Genomic DNA, 26,206 nt, shown 5'->3' with positions numbered 1-26,206 from the left:
CTTAGGAAAATCTAAAGGAAGATAAAACGTTCGAGCCTTGACAGGAATATGAGATGCTAAGTAATCTTCCTAAGTAATCTCCTCCAGCTTTTTCTATTTTGATCAATAATTATTAGTACATGTTAGGAAAACAAATAGAATTTTTGTTCTCAAGCGAGGTATAATTTAAATTTTGTATGTACACAAAAATGTTAAATATCTGTAATAAACATGGTACAATCAATTTTTTTACATAAAATTATATTGTATAGGCTATTGTTATTTAAACATTTTAAATTGGATGAAGGAAAAAAATGACGCAAATAAAACGTAGAACATTTTAATTAAAGAGACTAATATAGAGATTTATCTACTTAACTGTGATTAAATCATCTCCACTTAACGCTCTACCTCTTCTATTAATTATGCTTCGTTAAACTATGATTACAGAGAATGGGTTTTTTGATAAAATGACATTCTGACAAATATATATAGATCGATATATATAGATATAGATAGACAAATATATAGATTCTTACAACAGTAGTTACGAATGAACAGTAGTTATTGTATCAATTCCGTTCTTCAGAAGCTTCATTTGTGAAAAGACAATTCGCCAGAATATGGATTCACTGTAGTTATAGCTATAGGATTTCAATCTAGTTGACAGACTTGCTTTACGTAGAGAATATCTGTCTCTTGTTCTACCTTATCGCGATTCTCTCCTCATCTTATACGCTTTGTCGAACAAAGTAATATTGGCATATATCTCGGCTCTGGTTACAATCATTAGTTTCCGCCTAAACGGTTAGAATCACATAGCTCGCGCTCTACTCTCGTTTATTGAACATTCAGGCCATATGGTCGCATGCGACTAGTTTTATGTTAATTCCGACCGATTACAATACCTTTCTTTCGTTTACAAGGAACGACGAGACTGGCAGTTGCGTGATTTCCAATGCAAAAGCCGCGATATCTGCACGATAACCTAACCTCAACCGATTTTGTTGTACTATTCTTATGTGGACTTCGTTTGTACCACTTTCGTAACAAAAATAGAATACGTAGAACACAGCATTCCGTTATGCGATATTGTCGATTCCTAACATCCGAAAAATCAGAGATAATTTTTTCCCTACAGTTGTACATTTGTGTGAAAAATTACGAACGTAAAGTTGTTTGGTGCATGCACAGTCCTCCCCTACCCTGCATTTGCGTGGACATGCTAGAAAGATTCACTTTTCCACGGTGAAACTGTATGTATTATAATTTCATTTTTACAAAGGTCGAACATCCTACTATGCATAAATTTAATATTAATATAAGCAGGTTTCCTGTTAAGTATTACATCTGACGTATAAGCACACGTGTGTACGAGCCTTGGTTTTAAATGTCTTATAGTAGACACCGAAAAGATTATTCAGTTGGATATCTGACTCAACATCAATATTTTACTAGGAGATAACATGTTAAGAACACGTTGGTGGATGGCATGGGAGATGATGAATGAAGACATACTTCTGTGAGATACATAAAATAGTAGTCAGAACGTATTTTGGCGCTTGGGGACAGCAACAGCTGGTGATACTGTCATACACCTCCATTTATAAACTTTCGAAAATCGATGTGACCTTCAAACTTTAGTGTATTCTGTTTCACAGCACAAAATGTTTCCGAAACGTACGTTTATTGTTACAATGAACTTGACTAATGGCTCTGAAATACTATCCTTGAAAAAACAATGGGGGAATTAGAGCAAAAAAAAGAAGGAAATAAACAAAGACCTTGTTGGTTCGTAAAAATAAAATATGCTACAGGAAAAACTTTTTCCAACTGATTGAGATGCGACAAGCTTTAAAAGCTATGACGCGAATCGAGCGTTTGTCTACAAGAGCGCATTTTCGGTGGATATATAGATATACATGTATATGTGACGAAATATACTAAAGCAATATTGACCCTTTGTCGCTGAAAGTATCAAACTACAAAACTTCCTTTCAAATTTTCAGAATAAGGAAATCAGGATCATGATAAATAATTGGAACATAATTAAAAATAATATATCTTCTCTATAAGATAATGAATACATTGGTTCATTTAATTTTTATGGATATTCAAACGCTTCTGTGAAATAAAACGTCAAGATTATAGAGTATAAAATTCATAGCTATGAAATAACTAAAACTCTGATGTATTATTAAAAATATACGTTAGGTTCTATGTAGTGATACATACAAAGATTACATGTACAAACCCATAATTAACACAATGCTACCGCAACCATTCTGCAATCTACCTTGCCCAAAACACTCTTCCAGTCACCTCCAAACTCTTCAATTCTCTCCACCTAACCACCCACAAACCATTCACAAACATGCAATTCTCGACAAAAGAAGAACTTGTCGTCAGTTGTCCTTAACATCTCGTTCATTCATTTGGTCCCTATCCCCCTATTTCCTCCCACTGCGATGATCGCACTACATTTTTCCACGTCTCTATTCTATTCTCTGGATGACCTGAATTCTCGAGCAGTCGAGTGACGATTGATCTGTACAATTGATCGATTTCTGTTTACTACAGCTATGCAGGAAATTTCGTCTTGGAAAGCGATGTTGTGATTTCGAATGCTTGGACCATGTAAAAAACATTACCGGAACCGGTGAAATTTATGTCCTTGAGGATGAGAAATCCTCCAGCTCCTCGACTCACCAACAAACGTGATGAGCTCAATGGTGCTGTTGCGGCTATTTGAATTTTTCAACAAGGATCCAGATGGCGCCGTGGACGAAATTCAATCATTATAAACGTCAACGATCAACATCAGCCATCAGGCAATTTCATATTGGTGACTTATTTCTTCTGTGTTATTTCTTCTAATTTTATTGTTAGTTCTTCCATTTGTATTCCAAAAGATTGAACTCTTTTTACGTGCGTGTGTGTTTTTCTTTTTTTTGTAACTCGTCGAGTTGCAATTCTAATTTTTGCACTTCCTCCTTCATGTCCTCTATGTGCTTCTCGAACTCTTGTGTCGTCCTGTCTTTGTCGGAACATTCTACTTGAAGATCAGCGAGTTGATGCTCGGGATCGTAATTCAATTTTTGGTCATTTTATTGCTGTCATTTTATCAACTTCTTTCTTCTTCTTTCTTTTTTTTTTTTTTTTGAACTTAAAATCTTGATTTAAGGTTTGTGTTTCACTATATGATTTATTATTATTAGCTAGTTCAACATTATTTTCAGTAGATTTTTTTTTCGCGTGATTTTTATACTTATTTAAATAGTTTAACAAGAGCAAATGCATCGTACGTCAGATATACCATTTTTAATAAATTGTCGCCTTTACAACTCGAGTTACCTCTGAACGAGTCGCATGATTGATCAATAAGCCATGAGTAATTATGCAAATTCAGTATTTTTTTCATCTATCTATCTGAATATTATAACAGACTTTACATTGAATATTTTATTAAAATTGTAAGTTTTTCATAAACGCTTCAAAATCCACAGTCTATTGATCAACTCCTCTATCCTTTCTCTTTCTCCTCACTAAAATAGATAAATTCCTAATGTAGTTTGTGGATAATATTTTTTTTTTTTTTTTTTCTAAAGCAAATCACATTTATCATCTGATATATTTTTTGAAATAATTTCTGTCTGTACATTTTCTTCTTTCCCCTTACTCCTCTTTCTCTTTCTAATGAATTCTTTTTATTCCGTAAAATAGTTTTTGTATATTCAATTTTGTTAAGTGCAATCCTTATTTCTGATAACTTACTTTTATTAGATAATTCTTGTGAATCTTCTACTACATCTTCCATATCATTTTGAGTGCGGCTTCTACCTTCAGTAAATTTAATATCTTGAACCGTATCATTAATTTCAATAGCTCTTTCGGTATCAAGTAAATCGCACTTATTATTTAATATACCTTTTGAATTGACTTCTGTCTCTGTAGTTTCTTCTTTTGTATCTTCTTCGAGTTTTCTTCGTTCTTCTAATCCACCCTTCTCATTTTCTAGGATCTTCCTTGTTGTTACGCCGCCTAAAACATCTGCACGCCAGCCCGCGCCAGCTCGCGCCACCGGACAACAACCAGCCTGCGTAACGTCACTTCGACCCTCAATAAACCTAAGGACCCACCATAACTTTCACTTCCCTGTATTGTTTCGCCATGTGTCTTCAATCCGTTTGTCTTGAAGAATTTCTAAAGCTTAAAAATATTCTCGAAACACAGTCGGTTTTTAGAGAGGTCCTTGGGTTTATTAGGCGTACTTAAAACACGGAGAAAGCGGGTATGCACCCATTAGGAAAATCCGAATAGCCCTCTAATAAAACAAGCTATGTTTTCCTCACGCACACAGTCATCTATCCACCACGATGGTAGGAGACTTCCTACTCATCCCTTCGAGCAGTAGTGCAGGTCATGACCAATCGACACCGCGGTTCGTTACCCTCACTTTTCCTAACGAAAGTGGGAACAACGAATCCGCGTTCTTTAGGCACAGGGGCACACCCACACCGAACTTTTCTTCCGTATTAGAAAAAGAGCGACAGACAGTCTAAAAACTAACGCCTAACGCGGCAGTCTACACATAGCGCGAGAGTCGCATACTTCACGAAAATCTTTTGTCGGTTCTTGGTGTTGTCGAACATACATCTTCTCTCCTAAATATATTATAGTGCTAAGTCCATTAATACATTAATTTCCATTATAAGAGCCCTGCTCTAGCGTACATATCTATCACATCTTCGTGCGACAAGTTGTTAACTATTTATTTCTCTACGTCAGTGTAATCTAAGTGTTGGAAATATATAATTTATAATTCAGTGAATCACAGTGTTATACAAACTCAATCACCCCTATTATCTCAACGGAAATCAGTCGCTGCTTTAATAGTCTCCTTTAACAGTTTTCTTAACTTGATTTCGTTCTGCTTCTGCATAGCGTCTAGTATGGCCCGAATACTTGGATCCACACCAGTAGCCATAGCCAAGCCGGTGAAAATTATCCTTTGTTCCGTGGTATATATAGGGTAAAACGAATGGTAGACCGCAGCATAGTGGTTTCCAACGATCCACACTTGTTCTAATTCCTCACTCAACGTCTTTCGTGTCCATTGACGTAGAAAAAGGTAAGTTATTGTAATATCGGAATATATTAAAGGTGTAATTTTGTCCGATTAATTATAATTTATTAATAATGGATTGAAAATACAGATATTAGTTAGACAGAGAAACGATGTTTGATTAACAGGAAAACTAAATGCAACGCTCGTATTTTTTATATTTGGTAACTCTCTCTCTCTCTCTCTCTCTCTCTCTCTCTCTCTCTCTCTCACTGGCAACTCTAACACTCGACAATTCTAACGACTCTATGCTTCGACGTCTCGATCAACTCTGACCCTCGCCAATGCATTCCTGCTCGGTCGTGCTCGCTCTTGCTCTCGTCCTCTCACACACACACACACACACACACACGCACGCACACACGCACACGCACACGCACACGCACACGCACACACTTTCTGGCTCACATGCTCTGGCCTCTCGATTGCCACTCCTTGAAATATGAAACCGTACTTCTGTTTTGACGCTGTTTATCTTTTCTCGCGTCACTGTTACTAGGCGCTCTTGGATGTAAACAAACTACAAAAAGACGACGTACACGGTGTTTTCTAATTTCAGCCGATCTTCAATCAAAGCTATTCTACGATATTACAGAATTATATTTCCCCCTTTTTAATTAATTATATGTCGGAGAAGCAGGGGGGATAGGGTTGTCGGTATTTGAGGAGTCTTCGTTGAAGGTAGCCATCGTTGCGGTGTAACGAAGATACGATTTATTGACACAGGTATGAATAACACAGGTTTGACAATCTACCACGGCGGTGAGACGTCCGCGGCACTAGTGACAGTGGTCTCCGGTTCAATAACGAATCCGCGGCCAACGGGATGACAGATAGGCGTTCTCGCTGAATCTAAGTCTGACTCGTAAACGATAATTGCTGAGCGTAAAGACGTTACTCTTTGGTCGACGGGAGCGCGTCAAAGAATGCGCGTCCCGTCCCGATGATTCCACAGAGGAAAAACTATACTGGGGTGTGTCTAAGGACACGAGATCATCGGATTCGTCGAGGAAAGCCTTCGTTTAGGAAGTAAGGGAAATTGACGTTGCTGCTAATTGGTCAATCTCCATATCGGTGGTTAGAAAAAGATGCTAGCCGCCCTCGAGGGAAAGTTGCTAGTGGGAGACGCCGCTCGTTGAAAAATATGTCTCCCCTATCTTCCCGTAGTTAGGACAAAGACTGTTTGTCTGTTTGAAGGACTTTAGTTAACTAAACCTTAAGATTTATAACGGGCCCTCGGGCTAGCCGAACATGTACTGTGGAGACGCATCGACATCTGGCAATCATCTTACTCGAAGAATAGGCTCTGCGTGTGGCGAGCCACGGGACAGAAACCGTTGGAATGTTTACTGTCGCGTGTCGCCACGAATATTTCTTTTAAGGAGAGCTATAGAATTACTCCATACCTTTGTTAGGCAAAGCGTTCATCCCTTGACCGCGGCTACGTTGGGCGACAGACTGTCACCTCGAGCCAAAGCTCACCGTCACTAATCTCGAACAATTACAATCGGATTGAATAACTACAATAGTTTAGTTACAGTTATAGTGGCCTTTAGATTGCAATGTTGCGGGGCTATCCCAAGGTTCCGGTGTCCTTTCATCTCCGACATATATTTAACTATATATATTAACTATATATTTTCCCTAGGAACAGTAAGATTTTAACGATACAACTTTATTAAGAGATCTTAATGTCATAAACGGTATCGAAACTTCGTAATTAATATTGTTAAGGAAGAAAATATTGGTAATCTCCTCGAACGACGAGCGCTTGATATTCACAATTAGAACTCGATATCTTAGCTTCTTATAATATCCTAATAAAATGTTATTTATCGATTACAATTGTCCTGTCGTATTTTATTGTGTTTGCTTTATAAATGTGAACTTTATTCGAAAAGAGTTCATCGATATAACGGTATTGAAGAGAACTACTCGAGAAACTATATCTAGCCCTTGGATGGAGGGATTGCTTGCTTCTTACAATCGAATAATTGGAGTGTAACTAGAAACACGAACGGTAGTTTAGCAATGGAGAAGAACTTTAGAACGACAGCAATTTTCTTCTTGTTTCTTTGAGAAAGGCACCGTTCATTTTATGTTTGCGAGAATGGGGTTGTTGGACGAATTTGATTAAAAAGGAAAGATCTTTAACAAATATTCTTCCCATTGATACATTCCTATATTTTTGATTTAATTATTTGAAAATGCAATTTTGCATATACCTATGTGCTATTATATACTATAATCGCAGGCGTTTCTTTAAAATGATGTACTATTGAAACAAGGCAAAGTATCGTCGAATTCTTCTAGATTCAATTTCTCAAAAGAATGGCTCTATTGATTAACCAAACATAGTTCCCATAAGCATATACGTACTTCTCAGAAAAGATAGTTATATCTAGATCAATATTACTCCCCACAGTGACCTATATGTCAAAGAAAAAAAAGACACATCAAGTATTAAATCATACTACTATTACGTCCACTATCTCTACAAATCCTCCACTCTTGGAAAAGTCTATCTTATTCAAACGTAACGTAACTCAAATTAAATCTTTTCCATCATCATAAATACGAAACATTTATAAAATTATCATCTTCGATTATTTACTCAACATCTAGCTAACAAAATCTTCTCCATCGCCGTACCCCTTAATCCTGACCGCGTACAATTAACGTATGAATAGTTAATTTATTGAAATTTAAACGACCATTTTACGCTACTTGTACTCGAATGATTTTAGGATCTTGCTGTATCTCTTGCACAGTGTTATACTGACAGGCGAGAAACATAGAAACGTAACTTCCGATCCACTGATTTACCCTAAACAGACGATGATAGGTTATACGGTGCACGCAATACAGAAGCGTTTCCGATGCAATTCGAAGGTGCGTTGTTACAATGGAGTTCATCGATCCATAATGACTATTTCCCCGCCAACTACAGCCTGTAATAACGGAATAGCCAATAAAGTATATCCTGTCGATTTAATCGTTACCCCCACGGTGCACCGCGCGCACGGAGATCGGATCGGTGATTTTCACGTGATGTTTCGCAAATCGTGAGGCGCTCGCGTGATTCGCGCGTTTTAAGCGTTCCCGCTCTTCCCGTCCGATAGAAAGAGAAAGGGAACAGGGGTGGAAGGAAGAGGGAAGATACGTGATGCGGGTTCAACCTGCCGCGGGAACCTTTAAAGAAGGTCGGTGCAACGGGGGAGATGTAATTTTAATAAGTTGGAGAACAAGTCATTGTAAAAGATGGATATTCAGATGTTGGAGATGCAGCAGATTTACGACTCGCTGGAATTAAGTTAGTTAAGGTGTTGAAAACCTAACGTCTTTTCAAAGGCGTTTGCCGCGTTTCTTTTCAAATCAAAATACATACATACGATACGTACAATGTATGCGCCTAAAGTTTTAAAGTTAATTTCTATTCAAGGAATGGACTGTTTTATTATAGGTTTAGGAAATTGAAAAGAAGCAATTGCTTGTTTCTAAGGAAGAATCGCGAGAAGTACAGTTAGAAACTGTATTGTGAATCACTTTTCCTGGTTTCCGTAACGAGGAAGTGAAAAAAAAAAACGCAGACAAGTCAGCGTTTACCGTAGCTAAATGGAAGATACGCAGGTACGAGTCGTTACAGTTTTGTCGTTGCAACGATTCCCGCTGCGTAATTTGATAATGAACAGTTGAAAAATAGCAGCGTTGTGTCCGTACTCTTTAATATCCCATTATATGGAAGTTAACGACCGGAAAATACACCGCTCAACTACTTGAAGGAAGTAGCTCATGAGCAAGTCTTTTGTATCCTCGCAATGGTATAATTCCTGTAACGTCTCGTTCTCGGAGGATTTATTTCGTTGATTTGTACTTGTTTATTGCTTTTGTGTTTTCATGAATGGAGCATGTCGCATGCGAATCGTAATATGGTTTTAATGGCGTTTCGACTTCAATGATATCAGCGGCTGATTGCGCTTCCCGTAAGAAGCTTCCAATCATTATGTATTTTAGGAACAACAAATAAGGATATTTAGAGAACGAATTAATTATTCAATTGTTCGCGCAAGAAATACCTGTCTCTTTTTCGAAAGTTATAAATGCTGTTTTCAAAGAGTTCCTTAGCTCACCATAAACCAGATAAGAATCTTTGGTTCCGTCTAGAAAAAGAAACCTTCAGATCAAACCGAAAGGGGTTCGGATTATATTTTCTAATCGTATTTGTATATTTCTTTTTACGGTCAGCTTGTCATCCACGTACAATCGAACAGAGAGTCCATTAATTATTTCCCTTCGACTTGTTTCAGGGGGAGCATCTCTGAAGCCATGCCGGCTGACGAGTTCGCTGGAAATCGAAACAGAAGCAAACCAAGACTGCAACCACCTTAACGAACCGCTATTATCACTGGCAAGGTCATCGGGCAGATCTAATCATGCTCACGCCGACCATGCTTCCTGTGCACTCGTTCCTCTTTCTTAACGACGTCAACCAGAAGATCGGGTGCTAAGAAATTCGAAATCGAGTTGATTGAAAATCTCAAGGAATATTAAAAAAAATACGAATAAACAATTTGATATAGAAATCATCCATTTTGGGCAAAGAAAAGAAACAATCAGAAAAAGGAATAACCACAGAAGCTCTGAATTTCATTGCTTCCTAATGGTACTTCCTTGGATATTTTTACATTCTGGAGGCGTGAACGAACTCTGAAAAACAGAAACGACTTCTATCGGATGATCGAAAGAACTACCTGGACACTGAGTATAATTATTCACACGTGCGGATGCCATTTCCGGCATGTTTCTCCATGAAGAAGGTCAGCTTCAGTTTTTGCCACTTGTAGATAGAAGTTGAAGTGGCGGACGTCTTAACGAGGTTGCTAGAATGTCAAAGAAATAGATGAGGGAAATATTATGAAGATATATTTATGAATATCTAATTGAGCATTTAATTAAGAACTTAATCGAAAGACCAAAATAAGTTGGTTCTTGAGACCAAGTACCTATCTAAGTATAATAGTCTTTTGTACTTACGGTTTAGTAAGAGGACTCGAGTAAAACGATTACTCGTTAAAAGGAACAATAGAATAATCATGCCTCCGCAGACGGTGGTCTCTGCTTTCATGCCTCATCGCGGAGAATCTCAGCGAAAAAAGTGTCCCGAAGCGTGAGCTGAAAGGTGGCTATCTAGGCTGCCTAGTGAATGCCGTCGCCATGGTGGAGCTGGCGTGTAGCAACTCCCTAAGTCCAGGAACCTAATCCTGCGTCAGAAAGACAAAATTCGCTACGGAGAAAAGTAAACAAAAATATATATATAGGGAAGAAGCGACAAAGATTAAAGATCGTTAAGAATTACAGGTAATTTAATGATAAAAGGGAGAAAGAATTGTGTAAAAATTCTACTGGAAAAGAAAAGAAAGATTAAGCCTCCAACGAGAAAGACGTGCTCAGAAGCGAGTCCTGCGTAGCGCCATGTAGAGGAGCAGGAAGAAAATATTGGTAATCTCATCGAACGACGAGCGCTTGATATTCACAATTAGAACTCGATATTTTAGCTTCTTATAATATCCTAATAAACTGTCATTTATCGATTACAATTGTCCTGTCGTATTTTATTGTGTTTGCTTTATAAATGTGAACTTTATTCAAAAAGAGTTCATCGATATAACGGTATTGAAGAGAACTACTCGAGAAACTATATAGAGGATTTAATTAATGTGTGGATCAACGTATGTATCACTATATGTAACAATAATATTGACTGTATATGTACGTGTGTAATAAAAGATTTCCGGTTTACAATGTTTACGATACTGATATAAAAATACCATATAGAGGATTTAATTAACGTGTATATCTACGTATATATCATTATATGTAACAGTAACATTATGTGCATATGCGTATAATATTGGTTAAATGTTAAATGTTAATATTGGTTAAATGCGTTAAAGTGAAATGTTATTTACCTATTCAAGATAGCAAAGTAGACATACCATATAGAGGATTTACTACTGTTAACACTCGGTATTCTCGTATTCAAAGTATTTAACCAAATAATTTGGGAATCCAGCGGACGAGCTTGTATTTAATATGATTATATTTAATATAACAACTTTACTCAATATACGCGTAGGATTTTAAATGTCATGAGGGTTGCAGCGGACTCAATTTTAATGTACCTCGATATCTTAGCTTCTTATAATATCCTAATAAAATGTCATTTATCGATTACAATTGTCCTGTCGTATTTTATAGTGTTTGCTTTATAAATGTGAACTTTATTCAAAAAGAGTTCATCGATGATTATCCATTACAGGTTGTTAATAAACCTGAATTATGCACAAAGGAATTGCCGTTAATAACTTAAGATTCTCTGCCCGTCGTACAGGGTACACATAGTAATTATTCTCGACGATCGTAACGTTTAAGTCCAATTCGAGCTTATAGTCCCATGCGAGTTAAACAACGACAATAGTTTGAATTTCTATTTGTTCGTTTGTCGTCTGTTTATACCCGGAGCACCTGCTGTAAACCAATACAAAATTTATTAGATCTATAAATAACACATATAAAACTTATTAATTTATAATTAATATAAAATAGGAGAGCACGAAACTTCCTATTTTATGGATATGTTAAATCTTTGTAAAAAATACCATATCATTAGTATCATTTTAATCGTTCTAAAGGATTTAGCCGCATAAAGCTGAGACCCTTGGAAGAATCGATGTTCACGCGTGACAAATTGAAATTGTGCGAAGGTTCCGGTACGAACATCACAAGCCGAACATCGATACCAGGGGCACAGGCACATGTTCTGGGTTCATTATATATTTATAAAAGGCTGACGATTCAGTAGATGGTCCGGGTAAATTTAAATTGTAAATGAACGCATTGCTGGTTTCAAGTAAAAGCCTGGATAAGAGCGGATATGGTATGAGAGTCTGTCGTGGAAAGGGGAACAGGCCGCTTTTATTTGTAAAGTTTGAATCTCCTCGATATTGAAGATGTTGAAGCTGCAAGTATGTATTTCATTTTAATCCATTCGAGACCGAGATTTAATTGTAAAACGATACCTAGGTGTCGGTACGATCTGAATGTTTAGTTGGAATGATTCTGTGTTTTACTCTCTCCAGGGTATCCTTTTCATACTTTGATTTTAAATCGATGACAATCTTAAATAGTATGCCTCATATTTTTAAAATATAAAATTATATACTATGTTATTCTATAACGTATTATGTACAGTTATATATATATATATATATATATATATATATATATATATATAATAATTCTATATTGAAAAAAATATGAAATTAACATGATATATACATTACTACATAAGTTATATATAAAATATGTATATTATACCCTTGCCTACTGACTGATATGAATTTCTTTCGGTCTCGAATGCGTTAAAAGAGAGCGCAAAGAAGTCGAAATTACTTATTGTAATTAGTAAAACGACCTGAGAGGCAGACAGATACAAGAAAGAAGGAATATTATATTAGCGGCATTATCATGTTTTTGCTCTCTTTAATTCTTTCATCGAGACAGACAATCTACAGGTATTAATCGACCAATTTCTCCAAGCTGATAACTTCGAATTGATGTTTATATATAAGAAGTGTTATGTGTTAATCTGTCTAATATATATATATATATATATCTGTCATATATATATATATATATATATGAAATATAGTGCGATCATCGCAGTGGGAGGAAATATATATATATATATATATGTACTACTTACTCAAACTATGGATCACATAACCTATACGAAAAAAAAAAAAAAATTATTGTACACTATAAAGCAAGAGGTTAAATCTTTAATCTGTTAAGAATTAAATTTTTTATTGTAACTGCGAAAATTATAAAAGTACCAAGCGAAGCAAGTACGGAATATATGCGGAGTATGAATCGCTCAACGAACCAAAGAGCGGCTCAGTGACAAAATTAGTAAAGTAAAGACCACAAATATTACAACATTATATTCTACCACAAAATAATTCTCTATACAAAAAAGGTACACAACGAATCGATTTTTCATAACGATAAGAGTCAACAGAACCAATCAAGACCAGGCGAGACTCTCATAAGACAACGATATCAGAGGGATCAAATCAGCGACTTCAATCTATGTTACAGAGTATAGTTATCAAGAAAAATTGCTCTTTTCATGAAAAGTATGGTAATGATACTCTTATAATACATTGTATATCTGGCAGTCGGATGTGCCCGTGGCCATCGGAAATGTAAAGACGACGCTTTTAGAAAGTGATAGCGCCATCGCGTTTTAAAAACGCGTTAGAAGAAGGACGGTTTCGCTATCCAAGGCGAATCGAAAAGTGTGCGTGTTGCGAGAATCAGAGTTGATCGAGACGTCGAAGCATAGAGTCGTTAGAATTGAGTTGCGAGTGTTGTCGAGTGTTAGAGTTGCTAGTGAGAGAGAGAGAGAGAGAGAGAGAGAGAGAGAGAGTTACCAAATAGTTGTCAAGTTATTTGTTGTAAATACGAGCGTTGCATTTAGTTTTCCTGTTAATCAAACATCGTTTCTCTGTCTAACTAATATCTGTATTTTCAATCCATTATTAATAAATTATAATTAATCGGACAAAATTACACCTTTAATATATTCCGATATTACATTATCGCGATGTAATATTTATCATGCTTATTTTGTACGTAAAACGAATCGTTGGAATATTCCCGAAGCTAACGAAGCATTTCCCAAAAGTTAAACCGAAGAAATTAACGCGAATAGTTAAGTGAAATTTTTCCATTAACTTGCTGACCAACCGGCAAATAAAAAATCATAAAAATTGTTTCAATGTGTTGAGGTCACGCATAACTTCTTTTTTCATTGACGATTACCAAACAGGTAAAATTTCGAAATTGTACGAAGGCCACGTGACCAGATCGTATTGGAATTTGAAGTGCATGGAAAAAGACAACTCGAAGTACAAACCTTGAGCTGTACTACTCGAAGTACAAACGTGAACTAATGGATGCAGAAAAGCAATTAACGCCAAACATCCGAACAGCATCTTGGAGCCCGTCATTGTTCTGAAATAAAAGAAGTGACGAATTAAAAAGACGCAGAACTAATAATAATAAAGGAAACTTAGTTCGTATTATAAATTGAATTTACATCAGAAAAGAAACACGATCAAGCGAAACAGATCGTAGAAATGACAAATATCATCGATATACGTTTCAGTGTAATTTCACTTTTGAAAATTATTTAGTTTAATACGATCGTATTCATCGCTCTGAAACTTTCATTGTGCTGCAATTTGTGCTGCGTCTTTTTAATTTCTCTATCTTTCTGTGTTTTCGGAAAAATTACTTGAAAGATTAAGAATTGCTTGCCTTATTTTATTTTCGATTAGTTAGGATTTGATTATTCCAGGTAAGCTTTATTATTTATAACAGGTTTTATCACTTGTTTATTATTTAGGAGTTTGTTATTTTAGGATTAGTACCTTTTAGGATTTCTTATCCTTCGAGTTTCTGTTTCAGATATCTAGGTCTATTTCAAGATGTTTTATTACATTAGGATTATTTATTCGATTAAGATAATTTAAGAGTTTCACAATGTACAAAGAAATAATCGCGTGAAATTTAGATTTATGCTTTAAACGTATTAAACACGCGGTAATTTCAATGTCTATAGCCTCGAACGTGTTCTGATTAGTTGTGTCATTGTCTGTGACATTGAAATCACAAAAATCCATTGCAAGTGTGCTGTCATGCAATGTGGATGTAATTGGGTTTTTTGGGTATTTCCTGTATCATCTGATTTGTACAGTACTATTTTAACGCAAGGACAGGAAACTTATTATATATTTCCCGTCCATTATTTGAATCGTTGTGAAGTGTAACGAATTATATTCGATTCGAGGAGATGTTAATGAATTACCCATTTCATATGTAATTACATGGAAATAAAAATCATTGCAAAAATAATTGATCTAATGACAACGGAATTTCCAATATTTTTTTGTTTCGTCACGTCTTTTTCATAATATATCTTTTATAGGTACGTGATTTATTAATCGTTCGAATGGAAATAATTATTCGTATAATATTCAAATGATTCTAGCCATAAAATAAATTAAAACGATACCTGTCAATGATATGCAATCTGCGTATGACGTCAACCTCGATCTATGCTTATACAAGAAATTTTATCAATCAATGACTAGATATACAATAATCAAATATTATAAAATTTCCTGAAAACCTTTAGGTGTTAATATTAAGGTGTTAATATCTTTAATATTTGCAAGTTATTGTTTAGCGCTAATTAGTTAGAATGTAACAAGTGGTGTACCACAATTGAGATAATTAAGCCACACGAACAATCTTATTTAGATCTTTTTAATTTTTTAATTCTCTTTTGCTCTAATACTTCGTAAAATTAATCTTCATTAGCTACTACACTTCATAGAATAACAAGAGATAATTTTTCTTATATAACGTTTCATTCATAAAATCTATCATTAAAGTACATCTTCATAAAAATATCATTCCATACTAACGGTATATTTGGTGTCATACGAGATAACAGTTACCAGTGATGACATATGTAACTTTATAAAGATATCTCGTTTTATTATATATTAAAAGAATGTACTCATTGCTGCTATATTTCAGATGAAAAAAAGGAGGCAATGATTTTACAGTAAAATCGTTCGTTTACAACTGATTCATTTACATTTCATGATAATACTGTGCATTCTGAATATGCTATGATTTGGTTTAAAATAATAAATAGTCCATTCTTGCATCCTACTGCTCCAGCTTTACTTGTATTTTCGATATTGGTATAAATAGAAAGACAATTAATGTCGTTCGAGTCTATTTTCGGATCATTTATATTACGTTTAATCCATATAGTTATTATATGAGACATAGTATCGTAAAATTTGGAAGAATAAAACGTTCGTACAGGATGTACATTTTATAAGAACTCCAACAAATCTGCGTGTGCACCTAAAATACAAACTGATAGTGATTGTTCATAAGTTTATATACATTATCTAATGTCAATCGAAGGTATCAATTCTTTTTCTCCATAAGAGTACTTTTTCATTTATATGTGTTCAAAAATACATGTGCTCAACCGTGAAGCATATGTCACCTACAACGAAAAAGAGTTTTCCTATACTTAATATTTCCTTTATATACCTATGAAAGTCTATTCTTCGCGTAGTATGAAATTATGAATAAATCTGGAATATTGTTCAATCTGAAAAGAAAAATAACTTATTGACATCATTCATTGATACGAGATTCAGAATGTTTGTTTTGTCTTCAGAGAAAGAAGGCAGCCCTTTCTTTTAATGTGAAATAGAAAGCGAAAATTTGAAAACAGATTTTTTGGAAATTTACTTGCAAATATCGTTTTCAATATCGTGATTTTCTTCCCAATGGTACTGTACTTTCAAATTTTCCAGTATCCCTCTAAAAACAAAAAGTCGAACCTCGTTATTATTAACGTAGGCACTACAAGGAAGAGAAGTATTAGAAAGCAGCTCCTTTTTATTATGGATTTCTTTATAATCATGTAAATAAGAAATTCCGGAAATTTTTTCCTCAAGAATTTAATTCTTGTGTTTTGATTGATAATTATTACACTGCATACTAACTTTTCGCATACTGTTCGCGTCTAACAATTTCCTAATAATAACTACTTCAAAATTACATATGTTCTTGCACGAAAGTACGTATGATACAATTACAATTGATTCTAAAATAATAATTATTTAAAGATATTAAGATACTAATTAAACGTTTCACTATATTTCAAAATCTGGAACAACAAATTTTTATTTATAAAAAATGAAACTGTGTTTATATATTCTTTATCATGATGCTATTTCTTATTACCATGTCGACATTTTTTAAAATTCATTTTGTTATCTCTACGCAATATGAAAATTCATATACTGCTTAATATTTTTTACATATTATCCATCCACCGCATGATATCTCCTGAAAAATCAAAATATTAATGTTATATTATTACAATGCTTCTTAAATTTCAATTTTTGACAAATTTGAAATCCAATATATTTTGCACAATTATTATTTATCAAAAAATTCTAAGTTAGTAACTTTCTTTTCAAATGGCAAATAACATATACTTTGACTTACCTGTAAGTTTTTGTTCCTAATCATCATTTCCTCTTATAGAACATCATTATTGATCTTATAATTACTACCGGTGTCATAGATATTGTAGTGGCTACAACTGAATTAATAGAAAATGATAAATAACTGTGTATAACACTAACACATAACTGTGTATAACAATGACACATAACTTTTACTTACATATCAGTCGATAAGGGATTACTGTGATATCCTGTTGATGTTTCTTAAGGCACTTGATTAGGTGTGATACGGTATCATTCCTTATGGTATACTGTAGATAAGTATTTTAGAAAATGACAAGAATAAATCTAAATTATTCAGAGGTTCCAGTTTCGACTTAGACATAAATACAGGACCATTTGCAAAGAAGAAAGGGTGCGTTTCTACAGCCTCGTTATAGTAACCATGAATACCAATCTCTGAATTACTGGTTACTAAACATAAATATCCTATAAAATTTAATATATTTCTTTAATTTTTAATACATACATGAGTTAGTAGTTCTAAATTATGAATCATCCTACCTGTGATATTACACTTTTCCTTATAATATCATCACTCAAGTGAACAACATTAAGATCATGTAAACCATGTCATCCTATCTTACTGTGAAGATACTTAGTTATGTTATCTAACATTATAAAAATATCATCAAATTCAAGTCCTTTTATTCACATCACATGGCCACGACGATCTGGTTCTTCGTTATATAATGTTCTAAAATTTGTCGTACATATAGGATGTATAAACCGTGATATCAAGGTATCAGTTCTTCCTTCCCAAGGGACAGTTTCATTAAAATTCTGATAGAATTAAAAATTAATTATTAATATTCTAACAATCATATATGTTAAATACATTATAGTCAACGATATATACCTGAGCGAATGTAGGGGTGATTCCTTGATAATTATAAATGTCATCAGCCCACATCATTGTGCCACTTCTTTGTACTCCAGCCTCTAGATTAACAGCCTAAACAAACATACAAAATTTTATAGAAGCTGTACAAAATATAGTATATATGCGCAATATTGAAGCGTTCAAGGGGATATAAAGGTAATGTACATCACATACACGTGTACTCTCATGCAACAAAATACAATTAGATTTAATAGTATAAGCTCTTTTATTCATCATAATAGATTGGAAATTTAAGTGTCTTACGAGGGTGAGTAAAAAGTTACCCGCTCTGTCGGTATAGAATTTATATTAAGCAATTGTCAAAAAAGACATACATCATTTTTTGACATAATCACTCAATTTCTGTATACACTTTGTCCATTTGCTGAAGGACCTTCGTATTTTCTCATTAAAAAATGTTTTGGGCTGAGCTGCGAACCACGAATGCATCGTCGTCTTCACCTTTTCACCAGCTTTCTCGGCATCCATCTCGCACAAACTTTTTAAAACCCAAATCTGTCGTGCACTATTGCATAAGCAGAGCCGTGGCTGATTTGCAAATGATTTGCCACATTATCCAGCGTCACTCGTCTATTCCATAGAGCATAAGTTCATGAGCACGTTCAATGTTGTCATCGTGGATGTGGACGGGCGTCCAGCTGTTTTTTCATAACACTTGTGCGATCTTCTTTGAACTTTTGTGCCCATTCAAACACACTTCGTGACAAAACACTTTCTCCATAATGTGCATTAAATCTTTGATAAATATAGGCATCAAATATAACCTCCGACCACAAGAAACGAATCACAGCATCCTGCACTGTTTTCCTGCAAATCACCATTGCAAAGCGCTATTACTCGCGCAACGGTCACAAACGAATCGACGTAACACAATGAAACCTACGCAGCAGCACTGAACAGATATTGACGTCATACGAAGAGTGCAGATGGATCAGTACGGTCGACAGAAGTTTTAACTATCTGGAGTGCGGATAAATTTTTACCGAGAGTCGTATAGGAATCTATAATCTGTAAGTACACCTTTGGCTGAATGGAAATTTCTCTTACATATAGTCAAAAATGCAGAAACAGTGTATTGAATTGGAAAGTGATAAAAAATAAGTGAAGTTTCAAGGTTGCATGTGATTGCATGAGTACACAGGACGTTTTTAGCGAATAAAAAATAATTTTGAAAGACACGAGACTTATCTTGTATTTTATGCACTCTCTGTGTCCGAATTTCCAGAAGCTCTCTATCTTATGAAGTGTTTTAGATTAGCCGGAAAATTTTGTATGTACATACAAGAAGTATACGATCTAAGTGGAATATTCCATTATTCTCTTGATACAACAGAAACGAAATTTACAGAACTTCTCAGAAAGTTGGTTTATTATTACCAAATTAATAGAATTAATATACGTTTATCATCTTTACATACCTAAGTCGTGGAGGTTTATCGTGCGTAAAAAATTAGTGTCGTTTCAAAGTTACATTTCGTACATTTTAAGCCTATAATTTGTAACGTACAAAACAATGTAAGTTTGAGCTGTTTCTTATCTCCACAATAAGAAAATCCAACTTTACGTTTTTTACACAATGATATTTATGGAACAGTAATATCATATTATTCCATCGCTTGGAGAATGAAGTCAAGGTACGATGTGACCCTAGTGTAAACGCTGGGATAGCCAGCTGTGCCGCACTTATAAGCGTAAGACACAATACCTATTAAATACGAGGTTAATTCATGTTGTATCAGCAGTGGTCCGCCGCGGTCAGCCTGAAAGGATCGTTAAATTTTTAATCAAAGATACTGAAATATATCGATCGAATTGTATTGAAATTATACTTATATACAGTAATAATCTTCTATTGATTTGTGTATTGAAATACTCCAATTTATAATGTACATGTTATATGTATTTTGAGCAAAACTAAGATTAGAAGGAAATTAGATTAAATACCACAATGAGGTGTGAGAAGTGGGCAAGATTATTAAATTGTGTTTATCTATTATTTCTAATGTTTAAGACGTCGATTTGATGTTAATTCGAATTAACGTGTCTTCAGATACCGTATAGTTTGTAGTAACTCTGTAACTTAATTACCGTACAAGAATCCTCTCCACCCTGAGCATGTTCGGCGCATATTATACCATCAGTGATATCAGGTGCATTAGGAAATTTGGAATAAGCTATTTTGCATTCGGCGTTCTTAATCACTGGCATTTGTACTTCCATTAATGCATTACGTCGTGGTCGTCCTACGAAGAAAATAAGAAAGATATTTAAGACTGGAACTGTTTAATTTTATTATAAAATTGATATCACTTACTATATCTTAATGCTCCCCATCCAGCAACAAGGGGGTTATAGCCGACGAAGTTGCTCTTTCGTAGGGGCTCTTTCGTACAAATGGGATATACGTACCCTGAAAAATAAAAGAATAAATGAAAATGCAGGAAACGAATGACCAAAAGTATGAGAAAGAATTGTACATGCTTTATGACACAATATATGTGTACAGTAAGAAATTTCAGGATATGATACTTCAGTAATACTCAATAGCATATATATATATATATATATATTTGAGGACTTACTCGAAAATGGCAATTCCTCCACCAATCTAAGAATGGCAATATTATGATTGTGTATGTTTTCTATTCCATCCATATGTGCATAATGTGCTGCGGTCAAAACATGCCTAGCCGATATCAGGGAACCTCCGCACTTCCATAGTGGTTTGTCTGGGTTTCGGGGATTACGAAAACCTAATGCAGCGAACCATGGCCAAGCGCCTAAAATGCAATAGTCATAGTTGTGAATATACATAATTTTTTCTCACATAACGAGTAACAACGATTATTACCTATTCGATATTCGATCATACAGCAGACGATAAGTACATACGTACAAATACTCTGAAATACAGATTTGATAAAGACAGAAATTAAATTTTTATTCCAGTGGAATGCAAATTATCAAATAATTCTATATAATTTCTATTTGAACTATACTGAACTATAAAGTTCAAACGTGTAATTTCTGCCCTAACAGTTTTTGATCTCTATCCATATTATTACTCCTATATCAATTCTTTATTTCAAGCAAAAAGATACTCTTCCTAACATGAAGTAAAAGAAAGAAATAATTCAAGTTAATAAGTAAAGTTACTACCGATGAAATCATAGCATTATTATTTAGTCTAATTGAAATGTACATTGATGTGCTGTTTAATGCCTTTAAAGTTCATTCTTTGCAGTAAATGGCTTATTATTAATCGGAAAGAAAGACATAAAACGTACCAAGTTCAGCTGGTTTACCATCGACCACCCTGGTATGAGAGACGTTGCTAAAACCACAGTATGGTGGTCGCAAAGCCTTATACTTGTACACAGTTTTTATTAAAATTTCTCTCTTCTCTTTGTTTGGATCGTTCGGACAGCAAACGATCGTAACATTGCCCTGGTATCTGCACACTGATCGTCTATAAAAATCGGTGGCTGTACGGTACTGTATCTGCCATATTTCTTGCAGAGGTTTACATTTTCTGTAGTCAAGGCACCTGCCTTCTTGATTGTCCGGTGTGGTACATTCTGGATCAAACAATTTTAAAACATTTATACAGTTCAAAGATGCGTAAGAAAGCGACACCGATTACTCAACTTTCGAAGTAAAAAGCCGATCAAGTCCACCGGATTGCCCTACAGACACGTATTAATCCGTAAGAGTTAGTCATCATGTTGATAATAATTATCTAAAGAAACTTTTCACGTGAAAATATAAAATTTTAATTGATTAGATATTGTGTTAGCCATACTTAAGAAAGAAAATGAAAATGAATGAAATGAAAGAAAAGGACTACCTTCAACCTCATTTTTTAAATAAACACTTTGTCAGTTTTGCGGTAAATAAATTCTTAGGAATTCAGGACAGTTTTTAGTGAATCATTTTGTTTCGACCGTTCGCGGAGAGACGCGATCGCGAAATAGCACGTCAACGAGAATTGTAAGTTCCCGTTACGATTAAATAATCGACGCCACGAACTGATCGATCCCCTTATTTCGATTATGATAATAAGGGTAGTTCAATGAAATTCCACAGAATTAACACAAATAAATTAATGTTTATTTCAACAACTTATTAACTAGAAAGATATAAAAGGAACAAAAAAAATGTAACTGCGTTTTGGTTGATAAGTAATGCGCGACATACCACATGTGTTGACGGTTCGACTTCTCGAAAAGTTCTGAACGCCTTTCGATTTTTTTCGTTTTTTCTGGAAGGCGACCCCCACTACGTTCGGATCACGCCACATTCTTTTACTGCGAGGTAAAATACGGGCCACGAGTCGACGTTTCTGGAAGTCGCCCTGCTTAATGAACCACGCGCTTGCCACTACAATGTTTGTTTGCCGGGCAGACGCGACGATCCGTCTGCGACATTATAGTGGCGCTATCGATAGTTAAGAATATGACCTATGGTAAGCCGCATGGCGTAACATTCTCCCCCCGTTGAGAGGGTACCGATCAAACTAGCGAGGTGTGGCTGAAATTCCCATCTTATTTCGTCTCGGTGGCTAGTTGTTCGGGTTTCTCGAGATCGGGTTGAATTGGCAGTGGGACAAGCCTTTTGACGCCCCGATCCAAAATGCTCTTTGCCGTCTGAACTGTAGCTGTCCGGATGACACCATCGGCGCCTGGATGAACCTTGATAACTCGGCCCAGAGGCCAATGCATGGAGGGAACGTTGTCCTCTCTGAGGATGACGATTGTGCCCTTTTGGATGCTGTGTCCACCCTTGCTCCATTTATTGCGGTTGGTTAGCTCGTTCAAATACTCCTTATGCCAGCGGTTCCAAAAATGTTGTTTAAGCTGTTGGATATGCTGCCATTTGGAGAGTCGGTTCGATGGAATGTCTCTGAAATCTCGATCACGTAAGCACATTAATGAATCGCCAATGAGGAAATGTCCGGGAGTGAGGGCTAGGAGATCATTTGGATCGGTGGAGATAGGAGTTAGCGGGCGGGAATTGAGGACTGCTTCTATTTCTATGATAAGAGTATTACGGTGTTAAGCTCATATGTTTCTGTTTCTCCACTCGCGCTGCGCCATAATATCCTTTGATATTTCCGATCCTCTGGTCGTACGAGGAATTGCCGATACATTTTCTCGATGTCGCCAGTGAGTACGTACTGATGAGCGCGGAATCTAATTAATATACAAAGTAAATTGTGAATTGATTCGAGAATATAGGATTTCCCCATTTTCATGATTATCGTGATTTTTGTATAAATATATTTTTTAACATACTAATAATTAGGTACTTATAAATTAGTATTATCAATTATTTTGCATTTATAATTCCGCCTCTAGTATAAGTATTAATTGAAAACTAACTTTATGTTTCAAAAAGTACTAGCAAAGTCGTTGAGTAACAAGCCACTGATGCTAACACAAATAGCATTGTCGTAATTAAATATTTCTAAATATTCATTTTTCATTTTGGACCTGTAGAAACAATTTATTATATATACTATTAGCTAAGTAATTGCATATTTAATTAAGTCGAAATATAAAACTTAGTTATTTTAATAATTTAAAAATAAAAAACTGACAAACATTTCAATTTAATTTATGGTTGGAACAAAAGACAGTTATTTTTCATTAATTGAAATATTGCAATGCAGAGTACTTTCCAAAATACGCCGAGAGTATTCCTGATGGTGAAACGAGCGTTGCTTCATCGAACGCAGCTAAAGAAAACAACATCTATGTAGTTGGTGGTACGATGCCTGAAATAGAGGGCGATAAATTGTACAATACCTCTACTATTTGGGGTCCCGATGGAACTTTGATAGCAAGACACCGAAAGGTAAGTAATATATTCCTTTATGGCTTTGAATTTGAAAATATCGGGGTGAAGAAAGTGACTCTATCTAGGAATAATTTAGGAATATACATATGTACATACGTATACTATAACCAATTCTATAATTTGCGGTTTATAAAATACGTTATGATACGGGAAACGCCCATTTTTGTTGTAATGTGTTTGTTGTTGTATAAATTTTTCACATACTTAAAATATTATTATACTTATTTTTTCTCCTTTTTAAACATTATTAAATGATAAGATTTTTTAATAAAAGAAAGTGATAAAAACGCTGTCAGTTATTAAATAAAAAATAATTAAAGTTTAGGAGTTGGTAACTTTGATATTAAATTACAAAAGTTGCAGCAATATAATTAGCGACCACATTTTTATGTTATTAGGTACATCTATTCGACATCGACATTCCTAATAAGATTACTTTTCGAGAGAGTGATTCACTCAGTCCTGGTAACTCCCTAACGACGTTCGATGTGAAGGGCTGCAAAATAGGTATTGGCATTTGCTATGATATTAGATTCGAGGAAATGGCACGCATTTATCGGAACAAAGGTACAGTAACTTAATCGATCAATACTTAACTAGCAAAAAATTAAATATCTTTCTTAAATATATTCTATATAAAATTAATATAATCTGTAACTCTGTATAAAAAGAAGCTTAATTTAAAAAACCAGTATATTTGCTGAAAATGAAACAAATAAAAGAATTAAAAGCACAATAAGAGGACTGTCCTCGCATATTCAGAAATGATGGAATGTGAACCGTGCAACTACGAAGTTAATTGGTATTCGGTGGCTTCATATTTCCTGCTTCTCTGGGTTAGGTTGCCAAATGCTGATATATCCAGCGGCATTCAATATGACCACTGGACCACTGCACTGGTCATTACTTCAGCGTTTCAGAGCGAATGATAATCAATTATACGTTGCCTGCATATCACCGGCTCGTGTTCCTTAAGCAAGTTACGTCGCATGGGGACATACACAGTTGACCAATCCCTGAGGAAAGATTCTTTACGATTTGGAAACTCAAGAGAATATGGCAGTCACCGATATCGGTAATTTACAGCTTAAAATTAAAAGCGAGAGATCCATGATGTAATTAATTTTTAGTCTCGTTAATTTATCGATTTAGCCATCTTCCTTTGTATTTGTTGAATTTATTAGTAAGCATTACTTATTACTTCGTATGTTTCTTTTTTCTATCAGATCTAAAAGTTGTTGAGGAAGTAAGGGCTCGGATACCTACATTTTCTCAGAGACGTACAGATTTGTACGACACTGTCTGTAAGAAGGAGTAACTCTACACTAAAACAGAAAATGTTTTTTTATAATATTTCTACTACGATATCCTTTTTTTGTGAATTATTACTAATTTCTTATCATTTGTACTAAATGAATGACTCAATTAAGAAAACTAAAACGTTATAAATAATAATCTGTATATCTTGTGTATCAACATGTAATTGGATATTATAATAATATAGGAATGCTATAATAATATAGGATAATAATATAGGAGAATAATAATATAGAAAAAAATACATGCTTTTAAACACCTTTAATATCGATCACATAAATTGTTATAATTCACAATGATTACGCATACATAAAAGACCCCTTGATAGTAAAATTTACGATCAAAAGGCAATTACGTATCGTTTAACAACATTTAATTTATAACACCTTTTAAACATTTAGACAGATTAACACATAACACTTCTTATATATAAACATCAATTCGAAGTTATCAGCTTGGAGAAATTGGTCGATTAATACCTGTAGATTGTCTGTCTCGATGAAAGAATTAAAGAGAGCAAAAACATGATAATGCCGCTAATATAATATTCCTTCTTTCTTGTATCTGTCTGCCTCTCAGGTCGTTTTACTAATTACAATAAGTAATTTCGACTTCTTTGCGCTCTCTTTTAACGCATTCGAGACCGAAAGAAATTCATATCAGTCAGTAGGCAAGGGTATAATATACATATTTTATATATAACTTATGTAGTAATGTATATATCATGTTAATTTCATATTTTTTTCAATATAGAATTATTATATATATATGTCGGAGAAGCAGGGGGGATAGGGTTGTCGGTGTTTGAGGAGTCTTCATTGAAGGTAG

The 26,206-nt window shown here is 34.7% G+C and overlaps 2 long non-coding RNA genes across 2 annotated transcripts; one reads left to right on the top strand and one right to left on the bottom strand.

The window, feature by feature from the left end:
* Nucleotides 1-15,910: 15,910 nt before the first annotated feature.
* Nucleotides 15,911-18,085, bottom strand: LOC143304839 (uncharacterized). The gene is made up of 4 exons (XR_013061472.1): nt 17,803-18,085; nt 17,459-17,727; nt 17,279-17,375; nt 15,911-17,116 (listed from the first exon to the last, which is right to left on the bottom strand). It is a non-coding gene; the product is annotated as an uncharacterized LOC143304839 (long non-coding RNA).
* A 6,376-nt stretch (nt 18,086-24,461) lies between these two features.
* Nucleotides 24,462-25,643, top strand: LOC143304835 (uncharacterized). The gene is made up of 3 exons (XR_013061469.1): nt 24,462-24,628; nt 24,903-25,136; nt 25,288-25,643. It is a non-coding gene; the product is annotated as an uncharacterized LOC143304835 (long non-coding RNA).
* Nucleotides 25,644-26,206: the final 563 nt, after the last annotated feature.

This window comes from Bombus vancouverensis, unplaced genomic scaffold, assembly GCF_051014615.1.
Source record: "Bombus vancouverensis nearcticus unplaced genomic scaffold, iyBomVanc1_principal scaffold0058, whole genome shotgun sequence".
Taxonomy (NCBI): Eukaryota; Metazoa; Arthropoda; class Insecta; order Hymenoptera; family Apidae; genus Bombus; species Bombus vancouverensis.
This window is presented reverse-complemented; position numbering and strand designations above follow the sequence as displayed.